Source organism: Mytilus trossulus, chromosome 3 (genome assembly GCF_036588685.1).
Source record: "Mytilus trossulus isolate FHL-02 chromosome 3, PNRI_Mtr1.1.1.hap1, whole genome shotgun sequence".
NCBI classification, from domain to species: domain Eukaryota; kingdom Metazoa; phylum Mollusca; class Bivalvia; order Mytilida; family Mytilidae; genus Mytilus; species Mytilus trossulus.
Window position 1 is genome coordinate 87,160,615 of NC_086375.1, and position 15,779 is coordinate 87,176,393.

The window sequence follows — 15,779 nt, forward strand, 5'->3', positions numbered from 1 at the left end:
TTGAAGTGAGTACAGTACGCACTTGTTTATGTCAATATTGCCCAATTAAACAATTCATGGCTACAGTTAAAATGAACATTACGTCTTTATTTTTTATCTTTACATACATTTTCAATATAGTAAAATAAAGGGCTGCGCTTTAGCGCATGATACGCCCGTTGCTCTTTTAATTTGTCTTTTATGCTTTACATGAATTCATATGAACAACTAGAAATAGTGAGACTGTGAGCCATCATACAAAGGATCTGTTTTTACCGATTGAATGTCCGGCTGTGTTCGATTTTTTTTTTTTTATAAGACAGCATAAAATGTAAAATCTGACGAAATTGGTAAAGTTGATGTAAAATCAGATATAAAATACAAATCAAAAGGATGGTTACATTAATAAATTCACCAAAGTTTCACCAAAGTTGCATAAAATCCCCGTTTTTTAAGTATAAAAAATCATTACTTAAGAAAACGTAAAATCAAAAATTTATAAAAATGGAAAGGGAAAGGGAGCTTATGTCAATAGATATAAACAATTTATCAAAGTTGCATAAAATTTTGTGAAAGTGTTAGTTATTGTCCAAAAATTGGAAAATTCCCCCTTTTTTAAGCATAAAAATTCAGATCACGGAAATGTAGAATCTGAAATTTATAAAAATTGAAAGGGGGCTTACATCAATAGATATAAACAATTCACCGAAGTTTAATGGACATTGGTGAAAGCCTTTTTGAGTTATTGTCCGAAGTGTTAAAAATCCCCCGTTTTTATGAATAAAGCCCCATAAATCAAAACTTAAAATCTGAAATTTATAAAAATTGAAAGGGAGCTTACATCAATAGATATAATTAATTCACCAAAGTTTCATGGACATAGGTGAAAGCCTTTTAAATTATTAACCGAAGTGTTGAAAATCCCCCCTTTTTTATGAATAAAGCCCCATTAATCCAAAACTTAAAATCTGAAATTAAAAAAAAACGAAAGGGAGATTACGTCAATAGATATAAAAAATTCACTTAAGTTTCATGGACATTGGTGAAAGTGTTTTTGATTTATTGTCCGAAGTGTGGACGACGGACGGACGGACGGACAGACAGACGGACAACAGTATACCATAATACGTCCCGTCTAAAAGACGGATATATAAAAACGAATAGATAGCTAATCGTAATTTTCTCGATTCGAGGGAGCTCGTTTGAAAACTTAAAGATTTGCAAACGATTTCAAGAAAAATGATTGTATACTGCAGACTACAAAGTCAGACAGAGGTAAAACATAGAAGACGAAAAGACAAAAGGTATGTATGTATGTATAGACTATACTTTAAAACAAATAATATTTTGAATGTAGAAGATAAATGTTTACGTCATTTAGACAAAATATAGTCCAACCGTCAAATGAAATATTAAGAAAATGACAAAAAAGAGTAACAAAAAAACACAGGTCCAACGTAAATTCTGAGGTTAACGCAGATCTTCAGAAGAATTGTTGTTGTGAATCAAAGAACATGAGAGTGAAAGTAATTCAGCAGACCCAACAGCACAAAACAAAAAAATCATCGCTAGCGATGTTGATATGGATACGATTTTCAACAAACAATAATGTCCCAATAATGACAATACACAATAAGCGCAAGTTTAATTCACTTAAAGTGAAAAAAAAGTTGTGAATATGTTTATTGTATCTGTCACTCAGTTTTTTCGCAGATGATAGATCAATTTCGTTATATATATAAATGTCCTAAATTTTACATTTTCTGAACAATTTCTGAAACGACATTTATGTTTTTGTCCTATCCTAGGAAACGACCTGAGATGCTTTGATTTTTTTTGTTGGGGGGGGGGGGGGGGGTGAGAGATAGGGGTGGCATTGAAATGCTGTGAATTTTTACTTCAACAATTGCAGAATAAGCCAGCTTAGAAACTGGAATCCTCTTCAAAATCGTGCTATATAAATTATGAGTTAACGTTCTGTGTACAAATCTCAAGAGTTTCAAAATATAAATGGGAAAACTTGTATTTAGTTAACATTAAAACAAACGATATTTATCACATAATTTGATATAACTAATCATAAGACATAGTTTTGTTAATATTGCTAAAGATACATTTACATCATACATAACTTAGTTTAATAATAACTCAGTCTGAATCTCCGTTCGTTTTTATTTTATAATATTAAGAGCTGAATCAGAAATTTTTAAGTGACCTTGTTATTATCTTTACTTGGATCTTGTATAGTTGCTCTTGACCTCATTAAGGTTCAGTCATTCGTTGAAATTCCGTAACACCCATCCCAATGTTCGTAACTGTAATAAATCATTATAGGTTAAGGTTATTGTAACCTATTTGTAAACAAGATTCCGCGCTTAAAATTTTGACAGGAAGACGTCCAGTTAAAAATTAAATACAGACATTGATCTTTACTTGGCAGTTTCCTATTCTTCACAAAATGAGCAAAGTTAGATGTGTATTCGTCGTTGGGGACATACCACACCTGTCCTTGAGCTAGTTCTCTGAAATAGGTAAGAATTCAACAAACCTTCTTTTATATCATAAAACTTTTTTAAGGACACTAAGTTTCTTTAATTTTTGAGACGTTAGATTTATAAAACACATGTAGACTTTTTAAGGCGTAATGTAGCACACACACGAAAAGAATATTACGAGACAACCAACGTGTTGGAGATCAAAGAGGTTCTTTAAAAAGCTATAAAGACTATTTGTTACATATTATATTTCAGGGCCCCTGTATTTCTTTTGGTTACAAAATATAATTAAACTGTTCATATGTACACAAAAATAGTTAAGAATATTTCAGTTTTAAAAATCTCAGTGTTGCCATGTGTTAATTACGCTACTTGAAAAGCGCGCTTTATTTATAAGCCAGATGATACACTCCAATCAGTCATGTCAGTATTAAGCTTTCAAAATACAAGGCAAGAAAATTTAAGAACTCTCTCAAAAACTGAAAAGGAATTTTGAATATCAAATCAATACTCGACGAACAAATTTAGGGAATGAAATCTGAACTTTTGAAAATGATATTGTACGTATGTATCGAATACATTAAATTATAAGCCTTTCACGGATACTGTGGTTCTACTGTAATGATATGTGCAGACAGATTTATGATGATATAATCAAAGATAAAACTTTGACGGAGGAAGGATGAAATTTGGGACGCTTTCCCAAAATTGAGAAATAGACCTTTATCGGACAGGATAGTCGCATCGAAGAAAATTAATTCTTTCCTTTTTCACAGTCCCAAATCAGCAAGAATATGTGATTAATAATAAAAACAACTCCTCATCAGATATCCTATAAATAGTACGGGAAAGTCCAAGTCAGTGAACTTATTAATATATTATAAACTCTGGGTAACATTTTTCTCTGAATTTCTTTGAATTTTAGACGATAAATTCAAATTAAAAAATCACACTAGTTCTTTTCTTGCTTAAACAAAGTTTTTACAGCGCACGGTAAAATACTACTTTTGGAACAAGTGGCGTATCTATGGTGGTGGAATCCCCCTTTTTGACGGTGAATGCTTCTGAATAGGTAAACATAAAGTTGGAACCCACCCTTTATCCTGGGTTTGAACCCCTTTTAAAAATGGCTGGACCCAAATTATATCAAAATAACAGACAGGACTTGTCAAGCTATATGTAAAAATATTGATAATTATTTATTAAAAATGCCAAGGTTGATTAGGTATTTTCATACTTTTGTTAACGGGTATTTTGAAAATATGTGTTCTGTTAACTGTTATTCAAATTATCAAATAACAATTATGGAATGTTAATTAATGCTCGATTTCCTTGTTTTTTCGATCGATATAAAGTATTTTGCCCAAGTTTGGCCCTTTTCTTAGGTAAAAATCATTAATCAATTATATTCAAGATGTATGTCGTACTGAGGCCGTGTTCACATTGACCTAAACTCAATGTTCTGTTAGTGTAACTCACACATAGAGTACTCATAATTACGTTCCCATGAACAAAACTCCATGTTTAAATCATGTTTTGTCTACATGCAGTCGATAGTCGATGTAGGCCTTGTGTAGGTTTAGGTTTATGTACCCTTCTGTAGCCATTTTTGTACGAACTTTTTAAACTTCAATTGTATCAACACTACAGATATAATGAATAATAGAGATATGCCATTGTGTACATATTACATAGGCTTATAAACCCCTTATCAGGACTCATCATCATCTTTACTCAAACAACGATTCACTCATAAATGCATTACTGAAAAAGGGTAAGGTTAATTGTTTGTTTGTGTAGTATCTCAGATCCTTTAAAATATAATTAGAAATTAAAAAAAAAAACATTATCCCCACCGTTTCCAAATACTCCTTGGTGAAAAAATACCATGTGAAACACACAGAAAAGATAGAAATATAGTGGTCCTTAACATCGCAATTCTTCTTCTTCGTAGATGTAAGAACGCTGATGCACCCTACTTTTTAGTGCGTAATCGAGACATCATTAAACTACTGCAAATCATCCAAAATGACTTTCTTAAAGGAGCAACCACTTAACTAAAAAAAAGGGGGGATACGTCATAATTTTTTCTCCCGCGAAAGTTTATATTTAGTTTTCTTTTATGGTACCAATTCAGTATTTAACACTATATCTCTATGACGTATTGAGAAACTTTGATTTCTGAATATTTGTTCATTTTAATCATCTGTATGACCCGATTCTTTTTTAATCAAACTGTGGAAAATCCTTTCCCCCCTTTTTTAAAGGCAAATGGTCGTTCCCTACCTGCTTGAAAAGTTGTTCGAAAATTTGGTTCTACGTAATGAACTGTTACATTTAAATGACATATACTTTAACAGTGTGAAAAAATCTCATGTACAGGAAGCTAAACAAGGTGTATAGATGTGAACAAATTTAATATGAAACTAGTGTTCATTACATTAAACCAAATGTAAACATGTTTGTACTCGGCGTTTGGTGTGAACACGGCCTGAGATTTCTTCCGGCAACACTGACATCCTAATCCAGCCTTCTATTTCGTAAGCGTTAGCTTATACTCGACTTATGGTTAAACAGTGGCCCGGGATCACAGACTATAGCATATGTTACTGGTCCTATTTGAAAAAATAGTATATTCAGCTTCAGATTATTATACTGAATTATTATTATTATATTTTATTGAGCAGATTCTTGCATACTCTTTGACAAATCAGAATATCGACAAGTTGAAACAGAATGTGTTATATCTGATTATACTCATTGATGTTTATTTTTTCTCGTCGTTTTTCATAATATAATTAAAACTGCAAATACAATATTCTGTGTACAAATGTGAAACCTTTATTTACAATTTGAATATTTTTTTTATAGGGAAAAGACAAGCCTAGCAAGGCAAAAAACAGTCACATGAAAACAAGGTGAGTTAAGTGATTTGATTATTTTTATACAACTATGAATCTATTCAGGGAACAGTTTTAAAAAGAAACAAAGTTCTTCTTTCATTTTCTATTAACATATAGAACATAGCGACAATTGCATAGTTCTAGTTGTGAAGGTAAAAGTTATAAACATAATATCAATAATAAGAATTTAACACTCACGGTTTTTCATAAGTGGCAATGGCTTAATTCAGCTTAAGTTGTTTGAAACACTTCTAACATGATGACTCAAAAGAAAACATATATTTATATTATTTTTACGTTCAGATTTGTACGTTGTGTAACTATTCAGGTTTTTGGAAAATTGGTTGGGATCCAGTTTTCGGAAAAAGTGGGGAGGGTGTGTAAACCCGGAACATCATGATACATTTGCATTTTTGTGAACTTCAAAAATAAACTAAAATATATTTCAAGCCATGTTTCATTGCTGGAATGATTTTACACTTAATTAAAAATATTTGTTTGCGTTTTACCTGACGTTAAGTTGTGCCACATTTGTACATGTTGTATGTCTGTCTGAAATCAGTAATTTAGTGGTCCTTTTGCCTGCTGTTTGTGATCTATGATTTCATTTCTATTTATCGGCCGTTTATATTCACGTTTAACTTTTTGACATTATGTTAAATCGTATTTTTTAAGCTTACACTACGGCATATGATTGCGTGTTGTTGAATATTGTACAGTAAAATATAGCTGCTTACATCCAAATCATATTACGTCTATGTGACACTAGAAATCATACCACATCTTTGTAATCCTATCTAGTTTAAAACATTATTTTAATAAAATTAAAAGCAGCATTCACACAGAGGTGAAATTCTAAAGATGATTATAATGTTCTGATTTTTTCTGAGGATTTCGCAGTGAACGAACAAGTAATGGGCTTCAGGAAACCGGAGAAGAAATGGTATAATGCAACAGTCTTAGAAAAAAACTAAATCAGGTAAACCATGATATAAATCAAAGAGAGATTACAAAAGAACGATAATTAATAAATTGATTGATAGTCAGGTATTTTTTTTGTTTTGTTTAAGGCCACATTGTGCACTCTAGGCTATATCATCATGATAATAGATATTGGAATATGTCGTATGTGTGCCAATGAGACAAGTCTTCATCCATGTAACAATTTATAAAAGTAAACCATTATAGGTCAAGCTTTAGGTCCTGTGGCTGTGGATCATACCGAGCAGCAAGCTATAACGGGACCAAAAAATTACTAGTGTAAAACAATTCAATCAGGAAAACGAATAGCGGTCTAACTTATATAAAAAATACCGTTTGTATTTATTGGCTGATAACATTGGCGTATCTGGAGAGAACACAGAACATTACTTGTCGAACTAACAGAAACAATGAACATAGCATTTGAAGTAAAAGACTCACTAAGGAGTCAACATTTCCATATAAAGTCAGGGTAAAAATAAACTTTATAACTCTGTATAGAGGGAGTACATACTAATTTAAAAATTAATCATAGAAAAGTAGCGCTGATAGGCAGTTTCTGTTTATTCAAGTTTTGTGAGTTCCAGTGTAATATTTCATGAACTTTCTTTTTTAGACCGTAAACATTGTATGAAAGGAAAGATATATTTGATTTAATTTTATAATGCTTAATTTGTGTTTGGTTTTCTGTCCCTTTGATTGGATAGTCTCTATTTTACAGGTTACAAAGACGTATTTGCAGATGACAACTTAGTAAGAGTGTTAAGTCTACAAAATCTACGAAAAAAGACATCGAGATGAATTCAGCTAAAGGCGTTTTGTTTATATATGAACTTACAAGAAACTCACAAGTCATCTGATGATATTCTCAAAACAGGATATGATAAACAATATCAACAACAAAACGAAGCTGTATTTCCTTGTTCTTGAACAAAAGACATTTAGCATCAGTCAAATGATCCTATAAATTTATACATGTATACAAGATTGAACAAGGTTATATATTTGTTATTTAATTGATATTGGGACATTATCATGATATCTTAATGATAAAAAAACATTCACAGAATTAGCTTGTTTGGTCTGAATTTTCTTGTAATTTAATCTGACAAACTGTATGTAGAAAAAGAAGTAATTATCACACCATCAATGAAACAACACCAATGACTAAAATAAATAGATGAAAAAGACATCTACATATAAATGCAAAAATCATCAACAACAGATAGATGTGCATAGAGTAAGTTATAAACTCCAAGTGTGTTACAATATTATGCACATAAAGCTGTTCAATATAGAAACATGGAACAATGTGTCATAGAGCACTTATTATAATCTTTAGTACACACAATCTTAGCATATTAAAATTGATGAAGATGTACTTAAAACATTTTTATCTTTGTGCAAGTTATCGAGTATCATCATTAACAGAATCACTTTTATAAATTCACTAAAACATTACCACCGTTTACATACAGGATATATATTTTCTGAACATCAACAGCTTCAGGAAAACTATTTGAAATTTGAAAATATCTATATTTGGTATAACACATTGATTGGAATTGATTTTGAGTAGTGCGGTCGGTAGTGTCTGCTGATTAAACAACCATAGATTTAAATTCTTTGTGTGTGTGCGTTTTGTGGTTTCGTAAGAATATAACAATCCCTTATGTTTTTGTGGGTTCTTGTTGCTTAGTCATTAGTTTTCTATGTTGTGTTTTCTGTTCTATTAATTGTTTGTCTTTTGGTCTTCTTTTTAAACCATGGCGTAGTCTGATTATTTTCGACTTATGAAGTTGAATTTTCTTCTGGTATCATTTGCCTCTCTTTTAAGGAGGTTTGTTCCTAATGATGAAGATTTAAAGTTAGATCCTCGAGTTTAAAAGCAATCTGTATTCAAAACATTCTGCCTTCTTTAACGGATAACCACAAAATATTCAAACATTTTGTCCGGAATCTGATGTTCAGTAGATGTTGTTTGTTGATGTGGTTCATCAGCGTTTCTCGTTTCTCGTTTTTGAAAGAGATTAGAACTTTGGTTTTCCTGTTTTAATGGTTTTACGCTAGTAATTTTGTGCCCTTTATAGACTGCTGTTCGGTAGGAGCCAAGGCTCCGTGTTGAAGACCTTTTTTATACCTATAATGTTGTTTTTTTAACAAATTGGACCTTGGATGGAGAGTTGTCTCTTTGGTACACATTTGTTTCATAAGTAGTCAACTGTCTAAAGACTGTCTAAATTTCACGACTTGGGATGACAGTTTTAGTACATTTTTTTTTATTATTTGTATCTTATGAAATAATGGGGAAATTTCCCCAATTTGAAGTCAACAATACATGTAACTTTTTTGAACATGAAAAGATTATGGGGAAATTACCACAACTTGTAGTCAAAAATATCTAATATGAACATGATGAGATTATGGGGAAATTTCCCCAATTGATAGTCAACAATTTTTCTATGATTTGAACAAAATGAGATTATGGGGAAATTTCCCCATTTGATGGTCAGCAATATTAAAGCTTGTATTTTCCAATTATCTTATTTAATAATTTATAATAAATGTTATCGTGGGGATTTCCGCATTCTGATGTTTTTGATTGTAGATGTGAATGTGGGGATATTTCCCCATTCTAATGTTATTGGTTTTATATGTGTAGTGTATGTTTGGATTTTCCCCACTGGTACGTTTCTTTCAATTCAAGAAGACTTTTTTTCTTCATTGAGTGGGGAGATTTCCTCAAATTTGATAAAATCATGTAAGAGCAACTGCATTATCTTATAGAATTGTTGACAACAAGTGTTTATTTCAATTCACATCGTCAACCGAATTTGAAACCACCAAAAAAAGAGAATAAAATAGAAATTCTCTTTTTCAAATAGAATGCGTTATAAACAAACGACAACTACAGTACATCAGATTCCTGACTTAGTACAGGTGCAAATATTTGCAGCGGGATTAAACGAATTAATGTATCCAAACAATCTCCCTTTTTCTGAAACAATAGCATAACATCACAAAATAGAAAAAAGTAAAATCACAAAAATACTGAACTCAGAGGAAAATCAATTTGGAAAGTCCATAATCACATGGCAAAATCAAATAACAAAACGCATAAAAAACGAATGGACAAGAACTGTCATATTCCTGACTTGGTACAGGCATTTTCAAATGTAGAAAATGGTGGATTAAACCTGGTTCTATAGCGCTAACCCTCTCACTTTAATAACAGTCTCATCAAATTCCGCTACATTTACATGATGCGTTCAATAAACAGTCATAATTAATAAAATAGTCAAAATATGGGTACATCAGTCATCATCGTATAACAATTTTAAAAGGAACAATTTAACAGGACACAAAAAACATCTACTATATATAAACACATGGATTGATTTGAGTGTCTGACGTCAGAAAAATTATATACGTCACATAAATTTGTCGTTCAATGTGCATACAAACAATTAAAAAATTTACAGAGGCAATGTACGCATACAGGGTTTAAAAATCAAAAGTATGCAAGAATAAATTACAGAAATAGACCGAGATTCAAACTAGTCCAAAAGTTATACATAGAATTTATGAGAATCCAAAATTTTAAAAGGAACAATTTAACAGGACACAAAAACACCTACTATCTACGAACACATGTATTGATTTGAGTGTCTGACGTCAGAAAAATTATATACGTCACATAAATTTGTCGTTCAATGTGCGTACAAACAATTTTGAAATTTACATAGGCAATGTACGCATACAGGGTTAAAAAATCAAAAGTATGTAAGAATAAATTACAGAAATAGACCGAGATTCAAACTAGTCCAAAAGTTATACATCGAATTTATGAGAATCCAAAAATTGTTAATCCCATTACGCCATTGAATGATTTTCACGTTTGTGGTTCAACGTATATAGTAATTCATAATAGAAATATATCATAATGACATATTATAGACCAATATCATTCTGACGGGATCTTTTAAAGTACAGAGTCACGTTATAAGAACAAAAGAAATACAAAGAGGCACATATACAAAACAAATCTCCAAAAAATGAAAGCCAATACAAACACATTGACGAGATGTATAAGTACCGAACCACGTCAAACGGATATCACATAAAACCTTTCAACAGTAAAAGTAATCTTAATAATAGAACAAAAACAAATAAAAGAACAATAAAACATTTTGTTAAGATGATATACAACATCAGTACGCAGAATCTATACATCAAGACCATCGTGTACTATTTGAGAGGTTGATACTGAATATTTATCAACAAGGTCTTGGTACCTCCCGATGAACTTTTTTAGAAAAAGGACGAGACGTTCTTTGACATAAGCCTGGTTCATCAACTTTCTACTCAGACACTGATGACGTTTTACAAAGTCTGAGTAGGAGCTGCAAGCTCTTGAATATCGAATAAGTTGTGAAATATATATCCCATATGCAGGTGAAGTTGGTATATTGCTACTAAGGTGGGAAAAATTTATAATCTCAAAATTAAAATCGTCTCGTTTGTCATAGATTCTGGTACTGAGATGACTGTGTAAGTCAAATTCGAGATATAAGTCTAAAAATGAGGCGGAGGAAGCCGTGTCTGTTGTTTCTTTAATCTCTTGTTCTGGGGGATATATTAATGGAACCCAATCAGAAAAGTTCGGATTGTTTATGGACAGAACATCATCAATATATCTGAAAGTGAAATTAAATAAACTGGCTTCTTTGATCCTCTTGTTTTTGACAAGTGTCTGGAGGAACTCCGATTCATATGAAAATAAGAAGAGGTCGGCAAGAAGAGGCGCACAGTTTGTTCCCATGGGAATGCCGACAATATGTTGGAAAAGTCTACCTCCAAACTCAACAAATATGTTGTCGATAAGAAAATCCAGCATACTGACCACTTATTCTTCTGTGTAGCATGATTTACCTTTTTGTTTGTCACGAAATATGCTTTATGAAATCCCAAAGTAATAAATTTATATCGTATGCTACCATTTTTATGTTGAAAGGCATTGTGGATAATTTCTTTTAGGCGATTTTTCCATTTTACATGGGGAATGGTGGTATACAGGGTTGAAAAATCAAAAGTTTTGATGGAACTTATTCCAGAAAGAGACCGAGATTTGAAATTGTCTACAAGTTCTTTAGAATCCACATATGGTTAATACCACTACGCGAGTAAACAGTTTCACAGTATTTCTGAAGACCCTCTTTCACTGCGGACAGAATTTTAGTCAATCTAATAGACAATTCTTTAGTGGAACATGAAGATGAGCCAGCAATAAACCGTTGTTTGTACGGAATTTTATGAAGCTTTGGTATCCAATACAAACAAAGTAAGTCCTCCGATTTGGTGTTCAATGTAATGTTTATTGAAGCCATGAAGGACTTATGATTTGCTAAAATTTCATCCTTGTCAAATGATATGTCTTTGTATGTGGGATTACCTGAGTGCTCCGTTATACCCAATTCTTTTACAAGACATTCGTAGTAATACGATTTACATACAAAGACATTATTATTTGAAGCTTTGTCCGCAGGAACAACAACAAACTTATCATGAAGAGTTGATAGACATTTCATGACCTCTTTGTCTCTGAAAACGGACTTTGGTCGATCGTTCACACAGTTTTTCAACTTGTGAATGCGACGTTTTATCAGAGACCTGATAGTTTTAACCCATTCTGACAAAGTGTCTAGTTCAACTTCTTCTAGCTTAGCCCATGCTCTGGCGTAGTCCTCAATAGAATCCATAATTATTTTGAAGTTATGGTTCCAATTGATGTGTTGGGGTTCTCTAAATTTAGGACCATGAAAAATCACCTTTCGGAGATTTTCATGTTGAATTATATTTAGATCCCCAGTTATAACATGACCAGAGGGGCTGTAATTATAAGGCGAGTGGGAACAGTCACATGTCGGAGGGTTTTAAAGGTATTGTTCTAAGTCAAGGTCCTGCAATGTCTGTTTATAGTTGAATATTTTAGGTGCAATGGTTTTGGTGTAACTGTAGGATACAATAGGAACAGACTGATTTTGAAAATAAATAGGATTTTTAGATGTTACCTCCTTGTGATGTAGAACGTTGCAGATATTGATTGCATCGATTCCTCTATTGGCAAAATCAACAGGAAGGAATCTCCTCTTTAATTCATGTAAAGGTTCAGATCTTACTGGTTTGAAAAGACGGAAAAGAGCTACATCACAAATAATACTGACTAGTCTGTATATTGCAGAAAATGTATTGGTGCCTCCTTTGTCAAGTGCATAATCTCTCAAACGTTTAAGAAAATTAACTGGCAGTGAAAAGAGAATAGTTCTTATGTAATGTAACCCTAGTGGATGATGAAGATGTGAAAGAAGGTCATCAAAGCTCCCAGATGGTGATCTAGATTTGGAAGAATTTTTTACATTAGGCCGATGGTAATGTTTTTGCCCATGACTACGTTGTTGTCGTAAGGTAGTATTAAATAAACCCATTACATTAACATCACTGCAGGCAGGACTTGACAAATTTCCTACTCCTTTAATATTGTCATTGCAACCATATGGCATTGCAGTCCCTAACTCCCTTATCCAGAAATTTTTCTATCTTTGCGGAAGGGAGTACTTAGTACAGGGCTATTTGTGTGGTGATAAATTTTCTCAATGATGCGTACTTTCATAGATAAAGAAGGATCATGGTCCGGTTGGTTAAAATGGTTATAAAGAACCCTAAATTGAGGATCTTTATTATCAGAACGGTGTTAATTCATTCTTTTACGCAAAGTTTGACGAGTTTCACGAACATAAAGAAGTCCACACAAAGTACATTCGATTCCGTACACGACATTGTCCGTGGAACAGTCCAGAGGCTCGAAAGATTTAGTATAACATGTTTTAGATGTTAAATTACTAGTAAAATCAGGAGTCGTGATTAACATATCACAAGTCTTACACGTACTCTTTTTTCCTTTTTTATGTTTACAAGAAGAAATGATAGGTGTTGATTCACTTTTAGCAGGTGTATTTAAACAGTCGAAAATATTGACACAGCATGGCTTTAATTTATAAAAGGCATCTGAATTTTTGAAATAACAATTACCTTCTGGCTAAACATAAGTCAAATCAAGGGTATCCCGGAGGATATTCCGTGGAACACACAAATCAAATGCTACAGTGTTCCGTGCAGCAAAAGAGGACCTTGTTAACCCGGGCGACGTCCCAGCCGGTTTGTTCTTCGTATATTTTGTATTCATCATGCATAAAGCTACCAAGTTAATGATGCCCTCGGGGAATAATACACCAGCAGTAAAGTTTCTTCTAGGAAGAAACTTGACATCGACTTGGTTGTAGTAAAAAGTAAAATCACAAAAATACTGAACTCAGAGGAAAATCAATTTGGAAAGTCCATAATCACATGGCAAAATCAAATAACAAAACGCATCAAAAACAAATGGACAAGAACTGTCATATTCCTGACTTGGTACAGACATTTTCAAATGTAGAAAATGGTGGATTAAACCTGGTTCTATAGCGCTAACCCTCTCACTTTAATTACAGTCTCATCAAATTCCGCTACATTTACATGATGCGTTAAATAAACAGTCACAATTAATAAAATAGTCAAAATATGGGTACATCAGTCATCATCGTATAACAATTTTAAAAGGAACAATTTAACAGGACACAAAAACATCTACTATCTACAAACACATGGATTGATTTGAGTGTCTGACGTCAGAAAAATTATATACGTCACATAAATTTGTCGTTCAATGTGCATACAAACAATTTAAAAATTTACAGAGGCAATGTACGCATACAGGGTTAAAAAATCAAAAGTATGTAAGAATAAATTACAGAAATAGACCGAGATTCAAACTAGTCCAAAAGTTATACATAGAATTCATGAGAATCCAAAAATTTTCAAAGGAACAATTTAACAGGACACCAAAACATCTACTATCTACGAACACATGGATTGATTTGAGTGTCTGACGTCAGAAAAATATATACGTCACACAAAAACACACGATAAAGTATCAATTGACAGACTTAACTCAATCAAAAAAACGTATATTAATACACTATAAAAGAATAAATTTGATCTGCGATATCTGAATGCAAATGCACAGTCAATAAAATATTAGGGACAAAATTGAAGGCCAAAAAGCAAAGAAACAAGTCAAAACAAAGCCAAGCAAGATACCACTACGAATTATTTAACCCTTCGAAAATATTTACTTTAGCAAAAAAAACCAAAAAACGGTTTTAATAATACAGGTAAAAACTGAAGTTTATACAAATGAAGAAAGCAGATTAGAAGATATTCCAAATAATCAAAGCTGGTATATAGACAAGATGCATATAAATATACTATAACAACAAAGCATTATAAACAGTATCAACTGGTCGAATTAACAAGAAAATACGATTTGAGAGTACTCGCAGTTACTGACAGCTAGTTAAAAGCCAAAACAATTAATAATAAAACAATCATGCATCAGAGACTAAAATCAACTAAAACACATCTCAGGTATTTAGTAATTTAACGTCATGAACAGTCAGAGAAGACATGACTTGTGCAATGCCAAAAATAAATGTATCGACAGGTTGCAGGATAGTGAGGAGCGACTTCTATAGAAAAAAAAAATTAAACGTGTCTGTGTCTCTATACACCCCGCCTCAAAAGAAGATACAATTTAGTTATGCATAATTTGCTAATGATCAAATCGATATTAGTGCCAATGTAAACTATATTCAGAGATCAAATTACAATATTTGGTACGATAACCCTTACTTATAAGATTTTTTAAAGGTTCGACGAGTGTACACGGATCACATAGTGATTTCGTCGCTTTCAGTGCAATACTATCAAAACATTTAGGATGTGAAATACTATTTTAAAGAAGTTTTCTACAGGTTTAGCCAAATTTATTTATCAAATCTTTGTATAAATGAAAGAATTTAGTAAAAGTTTTAAATAATCTATGGTATCGATATTAAAGTCTACTTAAACTAACAAAAAAAATTGCAGAAATAAATCTCCTGTTGAAAATTTACTTGACAAATGAAGGATAAATGAACTTAAATTAGGCAAACAAGGAGTTAACATTTTGAGCAGTTTTCTTTACGACAAAAGAGATGATTTCAGCTTTCCAATTGTGAACTTTCCATTTCTAAGTAGCAACTTTCTAGCAGCATCTGCATACGGGTTATATATCTCCCAATTGATACGATATTCCCGTGCTTGAATTTCCAATCATGATTTTCTTGATAGAGGTTTGATGCTCACAAGGAAGCTATTAAACCAAGAGTTCTAAATGGTGAAGTTGAAATCATCCCTTTGTAAATTTTACGGACGCCATCACGAGTTGGTTGACCGTTATGGAATAACCGTTTCACCAATGATATCGGATATGTTCCTTACGTCG

The 15,779-nt window shown here is 32.3% G+C and overlaps 1 long non-coding RNA gene across 1 annotated transcript; it reads left to right on the top strand.

Moving 5' to 3' along the window:
- Window positions 1-5,341: 5,341 nt before the first annotated feature.
- On the top strand, window positions 5,342-7,330 carry LOC134709816 (uncharacterized). Its single transcript, XR_010106055.1, has 3 exons — window positions 5,342-5,392; window positions 6,268-6,356; window positions 7,080-7,330. It is a non-coding gene; the product is annotated as an uncharacterized LOC134709816 (long non-coding RNA).
- Window positions 7,331-15,779: the final 8,449 nt, after the last annotated feature.